This window comes from Petaurus breviceps, unplaced genomic scaffold, assembly GCF_028583685.1.
Source record: "Petaurus breviceps papuanus isolate PSGF00001 unplaced genomic scaffold, PetGlider_PUasm1.0 91133, whole genome shotgun sequence".
NCBI lineage: Eukaryota > Metazoa > Chordata > Mammalia > Diprotodontia > Petauridae > Petaurus > Petaurus breviceps.
The window spans coordinates 58,093,515-58,112,314 of NW_027187419.1; the positions used below are offsets into that span (position 1 = coordinate 58,093,515).

General features: G+C 39.2%; 1 protein-coding gene across 1 annotated transcript in view; it reads right to left on the bottom strand.

Annotated features, from left to right (window-relative positions):
- The window catches only part of SPATA13 (spermatogenesis associated 13), a 156,217-nt gene extending 139,874 nt beyond the window's left edge, over positions 1 to 16,343 (bottom strand). Inside the window, exon 1 of the mRNA XM_069080628.1 lies at positions 16,071 to 16,343. The gene's annotated coding sequence lies outside the window, so the exon portion shown is untranslated. The remainder of the gene's footprint in view (positions 1 to 16,070) is intronic.
- Positions 16,344 to 18,800: the final 2,457 nt, after the last annotated feature.

Below are 18,800 nucleotides of genomic sequence, written 5' to 3' on the forward strand. Positions count from 1 at the left end.
CAAAATTGAGGCCATTACAATGCTGGTTTATGAATTTTTTTTTTAAATACAGAATGTGAGAATTGAAAGACTTTAAGAGATTACTTTGTCCAATGCTATCATTTTACAAATGAGAGAACGGGGGCTCCAGAAGGGGGAGCAACTTGCCAGAGGTCATATAGCTAGTTAATTATAAAGACAGGCCTAGAACCTCCAACCCTAATGATAGTTTCCTTGTATTATAACCTGTCGTTAATTCTACTGTTAATGACTACATAAATGCCTTTTATGTTCCTTAGTGCCATGGGCAGGAGATTAGACCCATCAAGGCAGCTAGATGAGGGTGAGAAATTATTCTTGCTGTAAGTTTTGTCAAGCTGTGGGAACCTTGAAAATCTGATACCAACTAGAAGCACACAGTTAACAGAAACAACTATTTAAAATACAATTCCAGATTTAGCTCGATGAAAGTATCAACTACAATCCCAGAGGTCTCATGACCAAATAAGCCATTCACCTCCTGACAGAGAGGTGACAGACTCAAGATGCAGAGTAAAATATTACTATGTCTATGGGATTTGTTTTGCTTGACTTTTTGCTGTTCGGTAGTTTCAGTCTTGTCTGACTCTTTGTGACCCCATTTGGGGTTTTCTTGGCAGAGATATTAGTGGTTTGCCATTTCCTTCTCCAGATCATTTTACAGATGAGGAAACTGAGGCAAACAGAGTGAAGTGGCTTGCCCTGGATCAGAGCTAGTAAATGTTTGAGGCTGGATTTGAACTCAGGTCTTTCAGACTCCAGACTCCAGGCTCCGCTCCATCAACTGTACTGCCTAGCTGCTTGCTTGACTAGGTATATTTGTGACAGAGTTTTGTTTTTCTTTGTTTTAATATGGGAGGAATGAGGAGAGGGGCTAGTCATAAAAAAATGAAGAAAATGAAAAGAAAGTCATGGAAACACTTTTTAAACTACAGAGACGAGAACAGGAAAGTCAGAAAGAACTACAAGTCAATGAGGACAATTTTGAAAGTTACTTGTAAGATTTATTATATATTTTAAAAGAAGTAAGTTCTATATAAGTTATTCACAGTATCATGCACAATCCTCTTTTTTCTGTTCTACTTTGTATATGGAATGTTCATTTTATTTGTTGTTTGTTAAGTCCAGAATTTTAAGAAAATAATATTTGGGGGGGAAAAAGGAATAAGCTTCTAGACAATTTCATCTAGAATTCAAACAGTTAATCAGATCCTACAATGAAGAGAAAGACTGAATTTCCCCCTTGGGGTGTTTATAACTGGTCACATAATCATGAAGCTTTCTGCAAAATCCATTGCTAAACTACTTAAGCATCTTCTCCTTCAGCAATTAAACAAAAACCACACTCTTCTGTTTAGAAGAAACAGTGAGCTCTGGGTTTAAAGGATTTCTTTTATCCTCCCTTAACAATGATTAAAGTGTTTCCCAAATCCTTTTGCTTGACATGGAAGTAAAAACCAGAGAGATACAGTTGTTCCCATTCAGCATTACAAGGGCCCAGGAACCCTCTTGCTGGACCAGGCCTTGTTTGCACAATGTCCTCTTTTCCCCAAACTGATCTGTGCAGATACCCACTATCTTCCTTTCAGGAAAGCAGTCTACTTAGCATAAAATTTTCTTTAAAATACTCACTCCCTAGGCAACAGAGAGGCACTGTGTGGAGGGATGAGACTTGCCACTTGATACCTCTTAAAATTTCTACAAAGACAACTTTCCAGGAAAATCTAGAAAACTTGTTACTTTCCCTTGTCTCCCAATAAAGTTTCTTCCTTCTTTCTGCACAGATGTCTGATTCCAGAAACAAATGAGAAAGGAGAGCTAGCTTGTTGCACAGACTTAACCAAAGTTACTTTATCCTGTCTTTCAGAAGTCACCAGAAATGTGTCATCTAGTTATTGTACTCCTTGCCCTGCCCCTCTGTCAGCATCATCATAAACTAAAAGATGGAGTATAAGCACTAGCCCATCCCCCTCATATCAGAATTGTCACTGTTGCTGTCAGCTGGTGAAATTCAACAAGCATTGTCTACTTTGTTCAAAGCACTGGGGGTAGACACAAAAATGAACCGGTGATTGCCCCAAAGGCATGTCCAATCTCCTGGAATGCTCCTGTGCCAGCTTATAATACTCAATTAGGCTGGCTAGCTTCAGGGGAAAGAAATTGGAAGGGTAACTTTAGAGATCAGGAAAAACTGATTCTTGACTGCTACTACTCAGAGGACGATATTCCAATAAGCACCTAAGACATGGAGTAGGTGTTCAACAAATGTTTGCTGAATACTCTCTCTGCAACTATAAGGCATTTTCTAAGCAAAGAATTTTGTATCCTTGGTCCTAAATAGAAATACAAAATATACATGTGGTTTACATTCATATAAGCCACATGGCAGCAGAACAGGTATCAATTACCTTGTATACTTCACCATCTGCAGGGTTTTATTGCCTTACTCAGGAGTTTAGAGGATTTTGCGCTAGCTGTGTAATCCTGGGCAAGCCACTTAACTGCCACCTGCCTCAGTTTCCTCATTGGTAAAATGGGGCTAATACTACTTACCTCCTAGGGTTGTTGTGAGGATAAAATGAGGTAATATGTGTAAAGTACTTTCCAAACCTTAAAATGTTATATAAATGCTAGCTATTATTATTAATAAAGATATGTCTCCCTGCCTCTTATCTGCCATCAAAAGACATAAAGTTCTTTGGTTGGTTGTTGTTTTTTTTTTTGAAGGGTACGTTTTCTCATTCTCAGTGCTATTTCATTTATTTCACGGTATATTATTTTTAATTAGCACTTACTTTTCAAGTGAAACTGGCAGACTACTATATAAACAGGGCATGATGTCCTCTTCTATGTACATAACAGTCAATCAACAAATATCAAGTGCTTACTGTGCTGGCATCATGCTAAGCATTACAAATACAAAGACAAATGACACAATCCCTTCCTTTGAGAAGCTTACATTCTAATGGGGGTGATAACTTGAGCATATATTACAGAATATACATCATAAAGGCATGGTATTTGAAAAGGGGTGGGTCAGGCACTAGCTCCTGGGGAAAGTGATCAGGAAAGATGTCGTGTAGAAGATGGTACCTGCCTGAATCCTGAAAGAAACCAGAGGTCAAAAGGTAGAGGTGAGGTGGAAAAGCATTCTAGGCATAGAAGACAACCACTGCAAAGACACAGAGACAGGAGACCGCTAAAAGGTTCTTTCTAGGTACTGATTTCTTTCTTTCTAACCACAGAAATGAAGCACACAAGTCCAAGAACCCACAAAGAAAAAGTTGAGAGGATGGAGCCTGCTATTATAAATGGTGGGATATAATAAGGAGACTGAAAGAGAACCTGTGACATTAAAGCTAAACTTTTTTTTTAACGGTAAAATGAGATAATTTATAAATGTGGGGGCCACAGATAAAGTTTGGGAAAACCAAAAGTTAAATTTAGTTAAATCAGTTCAAAGCATGTTGTATGAAAATTTTCCAGTCTACCCTTTAAATTAGTTGATCCCTTTCAGAATAAAATACGTTTTCCCATTTTTAAAACATTTTTCTACTTGTGAAACATTAACTGGTTTCAGAATTTTTGAGGCTACAGGCATTAATGTGACCATTTTCCTTTTTCCTTCAGGAGAAGTAGGGAGGGATGTTATTTCAGAAACATTCATGGAACATTTGAGCAAGAACAATTCCTTTGAATGGCTGTATTTCTAAACCTATTCAACTTATACCGTCCCATGGGTAACATGAGTAATGGTGGTAAGGCGATACAATGGCAGCCAGTCTTTATGATAATACTAGCTAGTATGCTGAAGATACAAAGAGATTCCTAATGGTACATTTTAGTTTAGTAATTGGGAAGCAAAATAAATACACAATGTTCATTCTTCCTTGCTTTCAGTATATATTTAAATGTACCAGAGAAAATCAGATAGTGAGAATTAATTATTTCGCATGTTTTGCTGCACTATGAAATGGTGAGAAAAAAAAACCCACAAACTTATTTTTTCTTCTCTGGGGAAAAACTATTCTATTAATTTAATATGTAACTCATTTAAGAAAAAACAAAACTTGCTGTACAATTAATTTGATCATACTAATGTCTGACTCTTGTAGAAAAGAAAATATGAAATCTACAGATCAAAAAATTAATGTCATTTTCCCACAGTTATTAAAAAAGAAAAAAGGCCTATGTTGCTCCAAATTAGCTAACTATAACAGTCCCACATTCACTGAATTTTGATAACTCAAGTATGAATATTATTCAGAATCATTGTTGAGTTATTTTCAGTATTTCAGTTAACAAATCTCTGTTGGGCTAAAATGTAGTCTCTAAATGTGAATGCAGGAAATTTTCTTCATTTTATTAGACCGTACATCATAGTCCTGGTGTTTCTGTAGGGCAGGGAAGTGACCCTGGAATCTCAGAAGATTGTCCAAAGCAAAGTACAGGTTTGGCAGGGTCTGAAGACCTGGAAAGGCTTCAAGAATGAGTCCAGCAATGGACTATAAGACTGCTGTCCAAGAGGCCAGCCTAACTGAATTTTGGAAGATCATGTAGCACAGTAGAAAGAGTTCTAGATGTGAAATCAGAGTCCCTGAGTTCAGAACTCAGTTCTGCCATTTAATAATGGTGTGAGTTTGTACAAACCACTTACATTTTCTAGGCTTTAGTTTCCTCATTTGTGAAAGAAGAGTCCAACTAAACTAAAGCATCTTTTTATTCCCTTCCAGTTCTAAATCCATGAGAATGTCAATGAAGAGAAGCTCATCATAATAAGACTTGCCATAAAATGATGAAAGGCTCTTATTTTTGTTTTTGGCCACAGCAAATTAGTAGACCACCTGCTAAGTGGCACCTGCAGTGGTGGAAGGATTATCCACACTAACAAATTCACTGATTCTAAACTACAAAAGCATGTTATTAGAAGTTACTTACCTCCAAAATAAGACAAGGTACACAAAGATTTTTCTACTATAAAAACTCTTTAAAAGAATAGCTGGGAAAAAGCTTAATGACTTCTAAATTCTGGAAGATTTATCCGTTGCTTGTGCCAAACCTTATCTCTAAATTCCAGACTTTATGTATATGCGTATATTCTTAGCATTCAATTAGCAATCAAGGTCACCATGATTCAAGAAGAGACTTTCTGACTACAAAAAAAAAATACAGACTACTAGATCACCTTATAGCAAAGATCACCATTATCTATTTCCTTGTTTATTTTAAGGTTTGGTTTTATGCAGAAATGCTGGAAAGGTTAAGAATATGATATTGGATATTGTCCCTATTCTCTGATTATAGTATTATGTTTTACATCTCTCTAAACTCTAAGGCAATATTGGGCTTATTGCTGTTTCACATGTCTCATGAAGGAATATGGGATCACCAACAAGTCCAAAACCCAGCCAGTCCAACAGCATAGAAATGAGGTGGAAAACTTGGGTGACTAGAAAGATGGTGGTGGCCTCAAAAGAAATAGAGAAGTTTGGAGGGCAAGATGGATTGAGAAGGGGTAAAGACAGGTTCAATTTTGAACATGTTGATTTTTAAGATGCCCATAGGACAGCATCAAACAATGTAATATGGTTAGGGACTTCTAATATATAAATCAACTGAGCATGTACTAGGGTACTATGTGAGTGAAGAGAAGGGGTTGAATACAAGAGATATTGTAGCAATACAAATGAAAAGATTTGGCATTTGCTTGGATATTAGGATGAGAGAAAGTGAGAAATCATAGATAATATGGAAACTACACCCTACAGTCACGAGGAAAAGACATAGTACTACATAAAACTACAGGTTCCACAAGCAGTTGCAGCACTTACATCAAAAGAATCTATAAATTCAATGTGTACTCATTTACAGGACAAGGAAGCACACTCTGGAAGGATGACTAGCTGTAATTAAGGCCATTAAGTATTCATTAAAGTGAAAAACTACTGAATTCACAGAATCCAAAATTGGAAGGAACCTAAGAGGTCATCTTGTCTTCTAGTCCAATCCAAATCTAAACAGGAATCCCCTCTACATTTCCTAAAATGAAAGAAGACTTCTCACTCTCTCCATTTTGCAAAATAACAAAATCATAGAAAGAATCAAAGAATGTTCAAACTAAAATACTAACAAACAAAACAAAATAAAAAATTTTAGAGAGCACATAGTCCCATTTGACAGACAGGGAAACTGAGACTCAAATAGGTTAAGTAATTTGCCCAAGGTCAGGTTAAAAAGTAGAAAAGTCAGAACTACAACCTAGATTGCCTGATGCCCAACACAATGAACTTTCTACAGTATTTCCTTTGTACCAGGAATCCCCCATGCCTAGAATGCTCTCCTTCCCCTCTGCCTCTTAGAATTCCTAGCTAACTTCAATGCTCAGATCATTTATCTTTAGGAGGCCTTTCCTGGTCCCTCCAGCTATTAGAGGATCCCCCTCTGGGGTTACCTAAGCCATTTACCCTGTGTATCTAGCATTCACCTATTTATTTACATGTTGTCTCCTCAGTTAGAATGTGAATTTCTGGAGGGAAAGGGTCTATTCCATCTTTATATTCCCAACACCTACCATCAGACCTGATACATGGTAAGAAATTAATAAATGCTTGTTGACTGACTAGTTGACAGATATTCAGTAAAGGAACCAGGATCAGAACTTGGGCCTTTTGACTCCTGGTTAAGATTTTCTGGACTTCCCTCTGTCTTTCCAATGGATCCGCTAAAAGGTGAAATAGGGGGAAACTCTTTGGGGTTTGGACGGGTTTGTAACCTCGCTATTTTGTCTGCTAGGTTTAGAACCTTCATATTATCTATGACTTTTCACTTTCGCTCATTCCAATATCCAATCAAATGCCAAATCTTTTCATTTTCTACCTCTATAATATCTCTTGTATTCAACCCCTTCTCTCCACTTGCATAACTATTTCAGGGGCTCATCAACTCCCACTTAGATTATTGCAACTGGTCTCCTAACTGGTCTCTGCCTCAAGTCTCTTTTCAGGCAAATTCATATTCTACATTGATATCAATGTGATTTTCCTTAATTATAGTTGTGATCATGTCATGGTACTATTGAACAAATTCCAGTGGCTGTCTACTACACATAGGGCAAAATATAAACACTCCTGTTGAGCTTTTAAAGACTATCACAACCTATCTTTCTACCCTCATTAGACATTAATTCCTTCTCTTGCACTCTGAGATTCAGATTCACTCTCTTTTTCTTACACATAACATTCCATTTCCAGGTTTCAAGCCTTTGTCCTGTCCACCACTCATGCCTGGTATGAATTTCTTTCTTATCTCCATGTCAGAATCTTTCTCTTCCTTCAAAATACAGCTCAAGTACCACCTTCTACATGAAACCATTCCTGAGACCCGCAACTGCCAGAACCCTTCCTCCCAAATTTCCTTGTATTTACGTTATATTTACTTATATTTCTCATCGTATTTCTTCTGCATATATTTATGTACTTGTCTTCCTCAATAGAATATAATCTCCTTACAATTAGAATTATTTCATTCTTTGCATTTGGATTCTTCGTGCCTACCACAGTTCCTGGCACACAGTAGTCATTTTTAAAATGCTAATGGAAAACTGGGTCCCAAACATGAGTTATGCAAAGACACCTCCCTTCATTCCTTTGCATAGGCGGAAGATCCACAGGTATGAAACATTACATAAAATGTCAGATTTTTTTTTAATGCAGTGATTGAGCTATTTTTCCCCTCTTTTAAAAAAATCTTTGTTTTAAAAAAATCTACCTCTAGGAGGGGTAGAGGGAGGGATAAAGGGGGAAATCAGGCAATGTAAAAATATGTCAATTAAAATGTATTTAAAAGCCTGTTTGTTGATTGAATTTTATCTACAAGGTGCCTTTTCTCAAGTTGTCTCCTAGTTTCAGGACTAGAGGCCAGTGAATCAGGGAACATAAAATATCGTCCCCGATAGTAAACACCACACACACACACACACACACACTCTGCCCCCCTCACCCCTTGGGTGAAGGCATCTCCCTACCCACTGCTTTGAAACTTTCACGTTCCCACCTTCCATCAAAACGCTGCCTGATTTGTGTTCTTTCAGGACCTTGTATCCCAAAGTGACTTGAGACTTCCCATACCACACACCTTCCGATGGCAATCAGTGCTTTGCCACTTGTCACCTGTGTTCATGCCATTCCCTCACTCTGACCCCCTTCCCCCCTGCAAGCCATGACCACCAGCTCTGCCTGTTAATAACCTCCCAATCTTTCAAGGCCTGGCTCAAATGAAATCCTTCATGAAGTCTTCCCAGATGGCCTCAGCTAGAAGTGATCTCTCCTTCCTACAAACTCATCTACTGTATCTTAGGCACTGGCTATACAGTTATCCCTTCCACATCTCAACTTTCCCCATCACGGTTTTGCTATATCATGGGTCAACATAAAAATCTAAATGAGAATTTGGGGGGAGTTTCTGGAAGCTACAGATGACATGAGACGGCCAGCAGATGACACAGAGCTTATGGCCAAATACTTAATCCAAATCTTAAAATAAGGTACTATAAACACCCCACAAAATAAAAAAAAATTCAGACTTCAGGGGCGGCTAAGGTGGCACAGTGAATGAAGTACTGGACCTAAAGTCAGGAGGACCTGAGTTCAAATGTGACCTCAGACACTTAACACTTACCATGTTTCCCCGATAATAAGACACTGTCTTATTATTTTTTTTTGGACAGAAAAACACCAGAGGGCTTATTTTCAGGGGAGGGCTTATGTTGTCCTGCCTCAGCTCTCCTCCGCAGCACTGCTCTCAATGGCGCCAGCAAGCAAATCAGTGGGGAAGAACAGGATGACCCACTCACTGCTGCAGCTCTGATTGGATGCAGCTCAGAGCGCAGCGTGCGTTTCACCCGCGGGGGGGGGGGGGGGGGGTCGGTGCATACAGAGGGTACCGTAATGTAGCGTGTAGCGCAGGGGATCACCTTCACTACAGTAGCAATCTCAATAGGGCTTATTTTCGGGGGAGGGCTTATTTTAGAGGAATCTTACACAGTAAGGGGAGGGCTTATTTTCGGGATAGGTCTTATTATTGGGGAAACACGGGTACTAGCCATGTGATCTTGGGCAAATCACTTAACCGCAATAGCCCTCCCCCCCCAAAAAAAAAGCAAAAAAAAAAAAATGAGACTTCTTTGATACAAAGGGAGGGTCAAAAGACTTTACCAGGATCTTCCAAATTGTGGGGGCGTTGCACCCCTAACTCATGTATGTCAACTTCCTTAGAAGACTTTAAGTTCAAATAACCAATTAACACTCATGCATTAAATACCTGCTATATGGCAGGTGCTATGATAAGCTTCAGGAATACAAAGACCAATGTGAAACATTCTCTGCATAAGGAGCGTATAATTTAACTATGGAAGGTTACATGTATACATATAAGCATAAATAAAATATGTACCAAAAAAAAGAAACAAGACAATCTTGGGGGAAGGGACTAACAGATGGGGGAAATTAAGAAAAGCTTTGTGTAGAAGATGATATTTGAGCTGAGCCCTAAAAGAAACTGGAGATTCTAAAGCAGGAACCCTTAATGTCTGAAGTAAATATGTATTTATTTAGTATATATCCTATATGTATTTATCTATGAATACATATCTCCCTAGAATGTGAGCTCTTTGTAGGCAGAGACTGTCTCACTTTAGTATTTATATTTCTAACTTGCTGTTTCTCCCCAAGGGCTTAGCACAGGACCCTGCACACAGTAGACCCTAATAGATTATTAATGAATGAAAGAATGAAGACAACTAGCTCATGAAAGAAAGATGGCTGTACTAATACGTTAATGACACTGATGAGTTCATGGGAGAGGCTAACTCTTCATCTCTTCCAGGAAAGATGCAGACATATTAATCATAAATATAACCCAAAGGAGTGATCTTAAAGACTTAAAATTTCAGTCCACATAAGAATGGATTTTGATGCAGCTAGGCTAGTGGGAATGAATTTGGGGGGGGGGGGTTAGGACCTTATGACACTATTCAAATTATAGCAGGTGTGTAGCCATTTGCTTGATCACTGTCATTTTCAAAACACAAGCCTACAAAACACCTTCACAACAATTCTAGGAAGTAGTGTCTTACTGCCATTTTGCAGATGTGGAAAATGAGGCTCAAATTAATGAACAACACTGTCCAAGATTATACAACCAGTAAAGATTGGGGCTCACATACAAATTAAGGTGTTCTGACTCCAAGACTGGTGCTATCCTGTTTCCATACTTTACTAGTTCACTTCACCATTTACCCACAGGTCCTGTCTAGCTTCAGGCTATGAAGGTATCTATAACTTTCTAACCAGAGGTTTACAGAAGCCCAGATTAAGGGAGAAGAGTTTTCTCTGACTTAGGTTTATAGAGGCATTGTTAAAATTGAAAGAGACATTTAATCTAGTCCAATTTAACACAGGAGAAATGAAGAAGTAGAATGTAAGAAAGGGGAAAGGGGCAGTGTGGCCTAGGATTGAGGATTCAGACCTAGGTCAGGATTCTGGGTCTGCCACTTAGTTGCTAGGCAACTTTGTGTAAGTCATGGCTACCATTTGTAAATGAAGGTGTAGGACTGAATGGTTCTTTCAGGCCTGACCATCTTTAAAGCCTGCATAAGACTTCAGCACTCTTCACGATATATGTACTCTAATTTAAATGCATAGGATTTTAGGATCTAGAATGTAAAGGGACCCATAAATAATAATAGCTCACATTTAATATAATGCTTGAATGTTTGCAAAACACTTTACCATATTACTTCATTTTATCCTCACAATATCCCTGGGTACTATTATGATTTTCATTTCATAGATGAAAGAACTGAGGCAGACTTGCCCAGGGTCACATAACTAGTATTTCAGGTCACATTTGAACTCAAGCCTCCCTGACTTTAGGCCTAGTACTCTATCCACTATGCCACCTAGCCTCTAAAGACATCTAGTCAAACTTCATTTTACAGCTGAAGAGATTGAGATCCAAAGAGATGAAGCAACTGGCTCAAACTAGTAAAAGACCTAGAATTTGAAGTGAAATCTTTTTACTCCAAATTCATGTTCTTTCCATAATAAGAGCTAGCATTTATATACTGTCTTAAAGTTTGCATACAAGTTTGCATTAAAGTTTACAAATATTAACTCATTTGATCCTTACAACAACCCTGGAAGAAGGAACTTTTACGAGCCCCATTTAACAGACAAGAGAAAACTAAAACTGAAACTTAAATGACTTGCCCATGGTCACACAGCTAGTAACCATCTAGGGCAATATCTGAACTCAGGTCTTTCTGATTTCCCATCTCTCCTCTGCATCACTTTGTCAGTATAGACAGGTACAGAATCCATTTTTTTTTTTCATCCTGTTTCATTACTGCCAAAACCCTCAAGCATCTTCTGGGACACAAAGTATAAGCATGACTCTATGATAGAGAAGGAAATGGACTAGATCCTTAACCTATATGCTTAAAGTTAATTCATTTTCATCAATATCCAAATCAAATGAACTCTTGAAGCTAAAGCAGAAGCATAATCTCCAATGTTTTTAGCAGGCTATTGTTTTACTGAAGAGCTCTGCATAAAGGAGCTATATCTATCCCCCCAAATGAAGAAATACAAATCAAATTCTCCACACCACTTATTTTAAAATCAAAGTTTACCTTGTGTATTAGTGCATATATATATATATATATATATATAGTCTACAGAAAGTAATATAAATTTATCCTTTTCACTTTTTTTCTTTATAGAGAATTTTGCTCCTGCAATTTTGTGTTCCTATGTCTGAAGATTTGTCTCAAAAAGTACTCCTAAAAATAATGTTGTGTTTTTGTTTTTCTAACCTAGCAAAAGACACCAAAAAAATCTCTCAATCAATTAAGTGAATATATTGAATTCCAAGGTTAAAGTAATGGGCTGGGGAACCTGGGTTTCATTTATCAACCTATTATGGATGACAGAGTGAAGTAATGGGGTAAACTTTAAAGTGGGAATCAGGAAAGTCTGGATTCAAATTCTGCCTTAGACTCTTTCTAGCTTCATGACCCTGGGTGAATTACTTAAGCTCTCTGTGATATCAGTTTCCTCATCTGTAAAATGAAGTGGTTGGACTTGATGGTTTTTGAAGGTCCTTCCAAGCTCTAAATCTGATTGACAAGGAAGCAGTGGACCTGGAACCAGGAAGACCTGAATCCAAATCAAACCTTAGATGCTTATTAGCTCTGTGACCCTCAGTAAATCACATACCTGCCCTAAGCCTCAGTTTCCCCATCTTAAAAATGAGGATAATAATAGCACCTACTTCCCAGGGTTGTTGTGAGGATGAAATGAAGTGCAAAGTGATTTGCAAATCCCAAAACACTTACAAAAGCTAGCAAATATTGTTGTTTTTGTTGTTATCTTAAGATTCCTAAAGTCTTAGGACTATTGAAGATCCCAGTGACTACTTAGCACAAAAGGAAACCAAATTCTACCTAATTGCTAGGGTTTAATACAAAATGCTCAACATTCTCCAAAACAAACAAATGACTATTAAAGCACCAGTTTCTGTACTCAAACTATGATTTCACATATAAAATTCCCTTTGAAGAAAGTCCCTCTACCAATGTTGTTGTTCAGTTATGTCTGATTCTTCTTGACCCTATTTGTGGTTTTCTTGGCAAAGATACTGGAGTGGTTTGCCATTTGCTTCTTCAGCTCGTTTTACAGATTGAGGAAACTGAGGCAAACAGGGCTAAATGACCCCCTGGGGATCACAGAACTAGGAAGTGTCTAAGTCTGGATTTGAACTCAGGATGAGGAGTCTTCCTGACTTGGGCCCAGAACTCTATGCACTGCCCCCTCCCTTGACCAATGCAGACCAGCAACTGCTTTTTAACTTATAATCTTCAGGTTGCTTGGGGCAACACTGAGAGTTTAAGTGACTTGCTTTGGTTACCCAGCCTATAGGTATGATTAAAAGAACTTAAATTCAGGCCTCCCTGACCCTGAGGTTAGTTCTCAGTCTGTTACCCCAGGCTGCCTCTTAAAAGCTATAATTTCTTTGCTTAGTTACCATAGCCAGTTCCTCTTAAGACACTCTCTAACCCAGAGAGAGCTGTCTCTCCTTTGTTTTCTGTGGCCAGAAGGGGCAATATTGTCCATCAGGGAGTAGCAGATAACTGAAAAGTTTGATTAATTGACAGTCAGTTTAGCCTGTGCCCCCTGGGGCTTTCTGAAGATACCAGGCATTAGGATTTCCCTGCTCCCAGGAAAGGGCTTAATGCATGTTATCTCCCAGAAATCCCAATGGAAGCTGGAACCTCCAAGATTTCCATTAAGAGAACTAAAAGAGGAGGGCAAATCACTGATTAGTTAAAACTGTGGTAAGCAAGTAATCTTTTTTCTGGAGGGGTTGGACTATTGCATAGCAAAACTGAATTTTAGCTCTCCCCAACCTAAACAATTCTAAGCAATGAAAGAAAGATAAAGCATTAAAATGAAAAGCAAAAAAAAAGGTGGTGGTGTACAATAGGGTGCCTGATGGCCACACTACTAGGCTAATTGCAAATAAATACCCTGGACTTTTTTTTTCCTTAGTGTGTTCTGTTTTAAACAGCATTACTAAAATCCCTAAATAGATATCTGGAGGAAAATAGATGACTGACTGGAAAGGGGTTAGTGAAAGCCAGGAATCTAGGATATGTAGGAGAAAACAGAGAGAAGGAAAAGTGGAAGAAAAAAAAACCAGGAGGGAAAATATTGAAACAAGGTGTGGTTTAGGATAAAGCAACAGGCTGAGCAGTGTAAAGGAATACATGGGAGGAGTGAGCAAAAAAGATGAAAGGGACTGAGAGGAGGGGGTCATTTTGGGAAAAGGTAATTGGGGTGGAGGAGGAAGCAGAGAAACCAAGGTGTAAGTAACAGGACCAAAGAATAGTTAAACTGGGGGCAGGAGGCAGTAAGTCAAAGGCAGTAAATAGGAAATATAATTGAAAATGGAAACACTTTTTAATAGAGGGACAGTTACAGAAAGATGTAAGATGAACAAGTACTAAGACTGATAAGGGTGGCCATAGGGGAGACAACACTATTCATGGGAGGGAAGGGGAGAGAAAGAAGATAGAACAGAGAAGGGAAATAGGCCAGCACACATAGGGGGTACTTAATTAAAAGGGAGGAGGGTGGAGCATAATGTAATGGGAATGTCTGAAAGACAGCAATGGAGACAGCAGAGGGGAACTGACTAGAGGATGCAAGAGCAATGGGGCCGGATTTTGTATTTGGAATAAAGGGACAAAACCAGAACTGGGTGAAGTACCAAGGAAGTAGACGAGATAATAGTGAGAGTACAGGACAAGGGCATGAATGTGAGCGAGTCAAGTAGTAGAACACTTGTAAATTCATGAAAAGGTGGGAAATAAATTCAAAATTTTATCAACATCATCACCCTTGCTGGCAGTACAGTATAGTAGATAGAGAGCTCTGAAGTCAGGATGACCTGTGTTCCAATCCTGTTTCTCACTCATAGTGGTTGCCCATACCCTGGGCAAGTTATTTAACTTCTCAATATCTTCAGCAAATTCTAAGACTGGAAGTCACAGAGCAAGTGCCCATCTACACTGGTAGAAGGAGTCCCTTATCAAGAGCTCCAGATCCCAATGAAATTACAAGTACTATGTTTTCTTTTTATCATATTGTTGAAATACTCAAAGGGTCAGTGATTTCATCAAAGTATTCTCTTCCGCCAAATCAGATGCAACCCAGGGAAGGAGTTGCTTAAAGCATCTTGTAACCTTAGAAAGTCACTTAAATCTCACTGGGCCTCAATTTCCCCATCTATAAAATGAGGGAATTAAATTAGATGACCTCTGAGATTCCCTCTAGCTCCAGAGACCTATGATTTTATGATTTCAAGTTCACACACAACTAGATAGCTTGAGAGGCAGATTTTGAACTCAAGTCTTCCTGACTCCAAACTCATTATTATTGTGTTAAAAACTAACCCCAACCGGCAAGGTTTTTATTTTGTTTCTGTTCTGGGCACAGTCCCAGGAGATTTAACTTTGCACAGTCAAGTGGCTGCTCAGTCAGCAGATCACCTGAGGTCCCCCTGACCTTGGCGACAATGTTAAGCTTGATATTTTCCTTTGGGTTAGATAACAATCTTCTCATCTCACACGGAAAAACTGGACTAACTTCACCAGTTTAGTTTCTTCAGATATCGGGAAGAGTTTGTCCCCCTGTCCCCTTTACTTTCTCCTGAAATTGGAAGCTTACAAGAGTCTGGAGGAGAGGGGGAGGGGACATTGCCTTTAGAAGCCAAGCTCTCCCACGTCCTACCCAGTATCTCAGGATAGTGACACCACAGAGGTCCCCCGCATTGGGGGAGGCTTGTCTGACCCCAGTTATTCAGTAAGTGGTCTGCCTCTATTATTAGTTCCCCACCACTGAAGTGGAAGACAAAGAGGAGAAAAGCTGGCACAACTAGTGTAAAGCTGGAGAGAAGTTTTCATGCTCACCCCCACACCCCCAGGCAGCACCCCAAGCTGGAGGAAGTTTCTGGGTGGCCGGACACAAACTGGGGGATGAAGTTTTATCACAATCGCTAAGCAATCAACCACATCCTAGAGCCAGCAGACGCTTCACAGCCCATCAAACAAATCTGGTCCCGGCTTTGGCCAGACTTTTCTATGGGCGAGCGGGAAAAGGGGAGAAGCCAAAGTAGCACACAGGCGCTTTATCCAGGAAAGCGTCTGCCGGAACAAACAGGTGGTCAGGAGGACCGGACAGCATCTTAGAAGCAGCCAGAGGGGTGGCGCATCTCCATTATCTTCAGATCTAAATCGTCTTAATTCTCCTAGGTCACTCGACTCTTCCAATCAGAGTCCATATTTTATTGAGCCTAAGTGAAAGTGGATGAATGGGTAAAGGGAGACATGCACTAAGGTTTCAATTATAGCCGCACAGACGCAGCCTGGTTATGTCAGTTCACTGGAAAGGAGAAGAACGGGGATGAATTATTCATTCTTAGTTCAACCTTACCTCTTCGCAGAGCCCCCAAAGAAACTTCCACCAGCACACACAAACCGGGGGACGATCTTAGCGTTTAGATTCGGTGGCAGTTTCTAAAAGGCAGAAAATCTCCAAAGCGGTTCCATGCCAGCCGATTGCATGCCCAGGCGCTGCCGTGGATAATTTCCCCTCCCGAGCCAGAGTGGAGGACTATCGTTCAGGATTTCCAAAGCAATGCTGCAAGCTGAATGCTCCGCGGCCTACGGGGCCCGGGCGCCTTCGCACCAATCAGGGGCCTCAGAGCCTCCCACAGCCGGCCAGGGGGCGGGGCGGCTGCCTAAGAAAGAGCCAGGCCAAGCGGGAGGGAGAAGAAACTAGCAGCCTTCAGATTTGGTGGCCCCCGCGCTCCCCGCAGCGCATAGAGCCGGCCGCAGGGAGGAGAAAAGGAGCCAGCCTCCCGGGTTGACATAGTAACCGCCCCTAACTTTTCACCCGAGCAACTCTTCAGGAAGGGGGTTGCGGGGGGGAGTTCACTCCAGGCCAAGGCAGAACAGCCAGGCTTTTCGTTTGGGTTTGCCTGTTTGGCAGCTGGGAAAAGGAAAGGGTGGGTAGGTTTAAATCTACTGATTTTCCCAAAGGCCAAAGACCGAGTCTTGTTTGGAGTATTTCTCTGATCCAAAGTTAAAGGGGCTTCTGAGTTTCGCCGATTGGCAATGGAAAAAAATATCGTGTGTACATGAACACATATACATACATACAGAGATACATATACATATTATAACACACATAACTCTAAATGTGTATATGCATAGGCACATGCATATATATACACATTTATATAATATATATTTAAAGAATACATTGACGTATATGAATGTAGTGTATATGGATGTTCTTTGTGTCTATTCACATGAATTTACAAATAAATGTATGTGTATAGATATATAGATAAATATAGAGAGAGAGAATCATCTTTTTGTATCTTTCTATATCTATAGAGATAAAGGTAAATAGAGATAGACAAAGTCCAAAGTGAGAAACACAGATTAGGCTAAAAGCAAAATGTTCTCTACCGGAAATCTCTTATCATTCTCAATATATTTCTTGGTTACAGGAATTCCAGTGATTCTAATCAGCAAACATTTATTACCTACTAAAGACCAGGTACTGTGCCAGGCACTGGGGATATATGAGCAAGAAGAAGAAGAAAAAGAAAAAGGTGGAGGAGAAGGAGAAGGAGAAGGGAGAAGAGGAAGAAGACCACTTTACCCTCAAAGAGTTTCATTATCTGGAAGAAAACAGCTTTTATATAAGTTTATACAAAATATTTACATGGCATATTTTGGGGAGAAAAGACAACAATTGGTGAGGAATCAGGAAGGAATCATGTAGAAGGTGTCTGAAAGGTCTAAAATAAATAAGAATATTACATATATTAATACACATATGTATAAGCATGTGGAGAATATTCTAAATTATCTAAAAAGTTTAATATGAATAATAAAAATTAAGGAAATAATGTATAGACCACATCTTCAAATACCTAGTTTGGTAAGTACTTTGAACTTTTAAAAAATATTTCCACATGACAATCTACTGGGTTTTAAACAATCACTGACATCTTAATTGTTTATAATTGTAACAACTCTTTAGAACCTTTATTGATTTGCTAAGTTTTTTTTTATTTATTTAAAAATTCAGATTCATTTCTTTCCAGGGCTGCTCTATATTTGCCTTTAAAGACTTGGGAGCCATGATCAATTCCTATAGTAGAGAGTAAACTCCAGAGAACTGACCCTCTGTCCCATTTGTCTTTTTTTCTATCCCAGTGCCTAGCACAGTACACTGTGGACATATTACTGGAGGAAATTAATCTTATTAATCTTGACATTTTTCACTATAAACAAAACCAGAAGACAAAACTAATTTATAATTTCATGGAAGAATGGCTCACAGGCCAATAAAGGAGTTGAATCTAACAGGCAAGAGAGAGGCATCTGGAGATTGTAAGCAAGCTGCATGTTAGAGACATGTGAACATGCATGCTGCAAACAAGGAATTTCACATAAGTTCATCAGAGAACTGTGTGAAAGGGGTACTCACAGAGCAAGAGTGAGGGACAGATAAGAGGCAGCCCATGTGCTCCATGAAATGTAAAGAGAATTTGAGGAAGGCTCCCAACAGACTGAGTGGACTCCCAGTGACAGATTTGTGGGAGGAATGGATGAAATTCACACAGCAGAGACAGTGACACTGGACAAGGCACTCCATCTCTGTAAGCCTTAGTTTCCTTATCTATAAAATGACAACCTTTAAGGTCCTTTCCAGGTCTGTCTTTGATCTGATGATGATTTACAAACCGGTATTATTAGGAGAGACCACCACATAACACAAGACCATTGGAGTGTTGGAGCTAGATAATATGAATACTAAACATTGCCCCTTAGAGTCTTTGTGGCTGTTTGCCTGTACAGTGGTAGGATTATTGTAAGAAGAGTCAAGATGGTTCAATTACAGTCTATGTTTAACTATCATTCAGTTGTGTCACCTTAAATAAATTACATTGTATATCAATACTTCATTATAAAACAAAAGAAGTTGACTAAATGATCTCTAGGATCCTTTCCATGTCTAATATTCTATGGTGATTATTTCTGGGTGGGATCTGAAGTACTGCTCTGGAATAACAACAACAAAATCTCAAACACCTGTAACTAAAAGACACTGACTTTTCTCTTCTTCACTGACCCATGAGTTTGT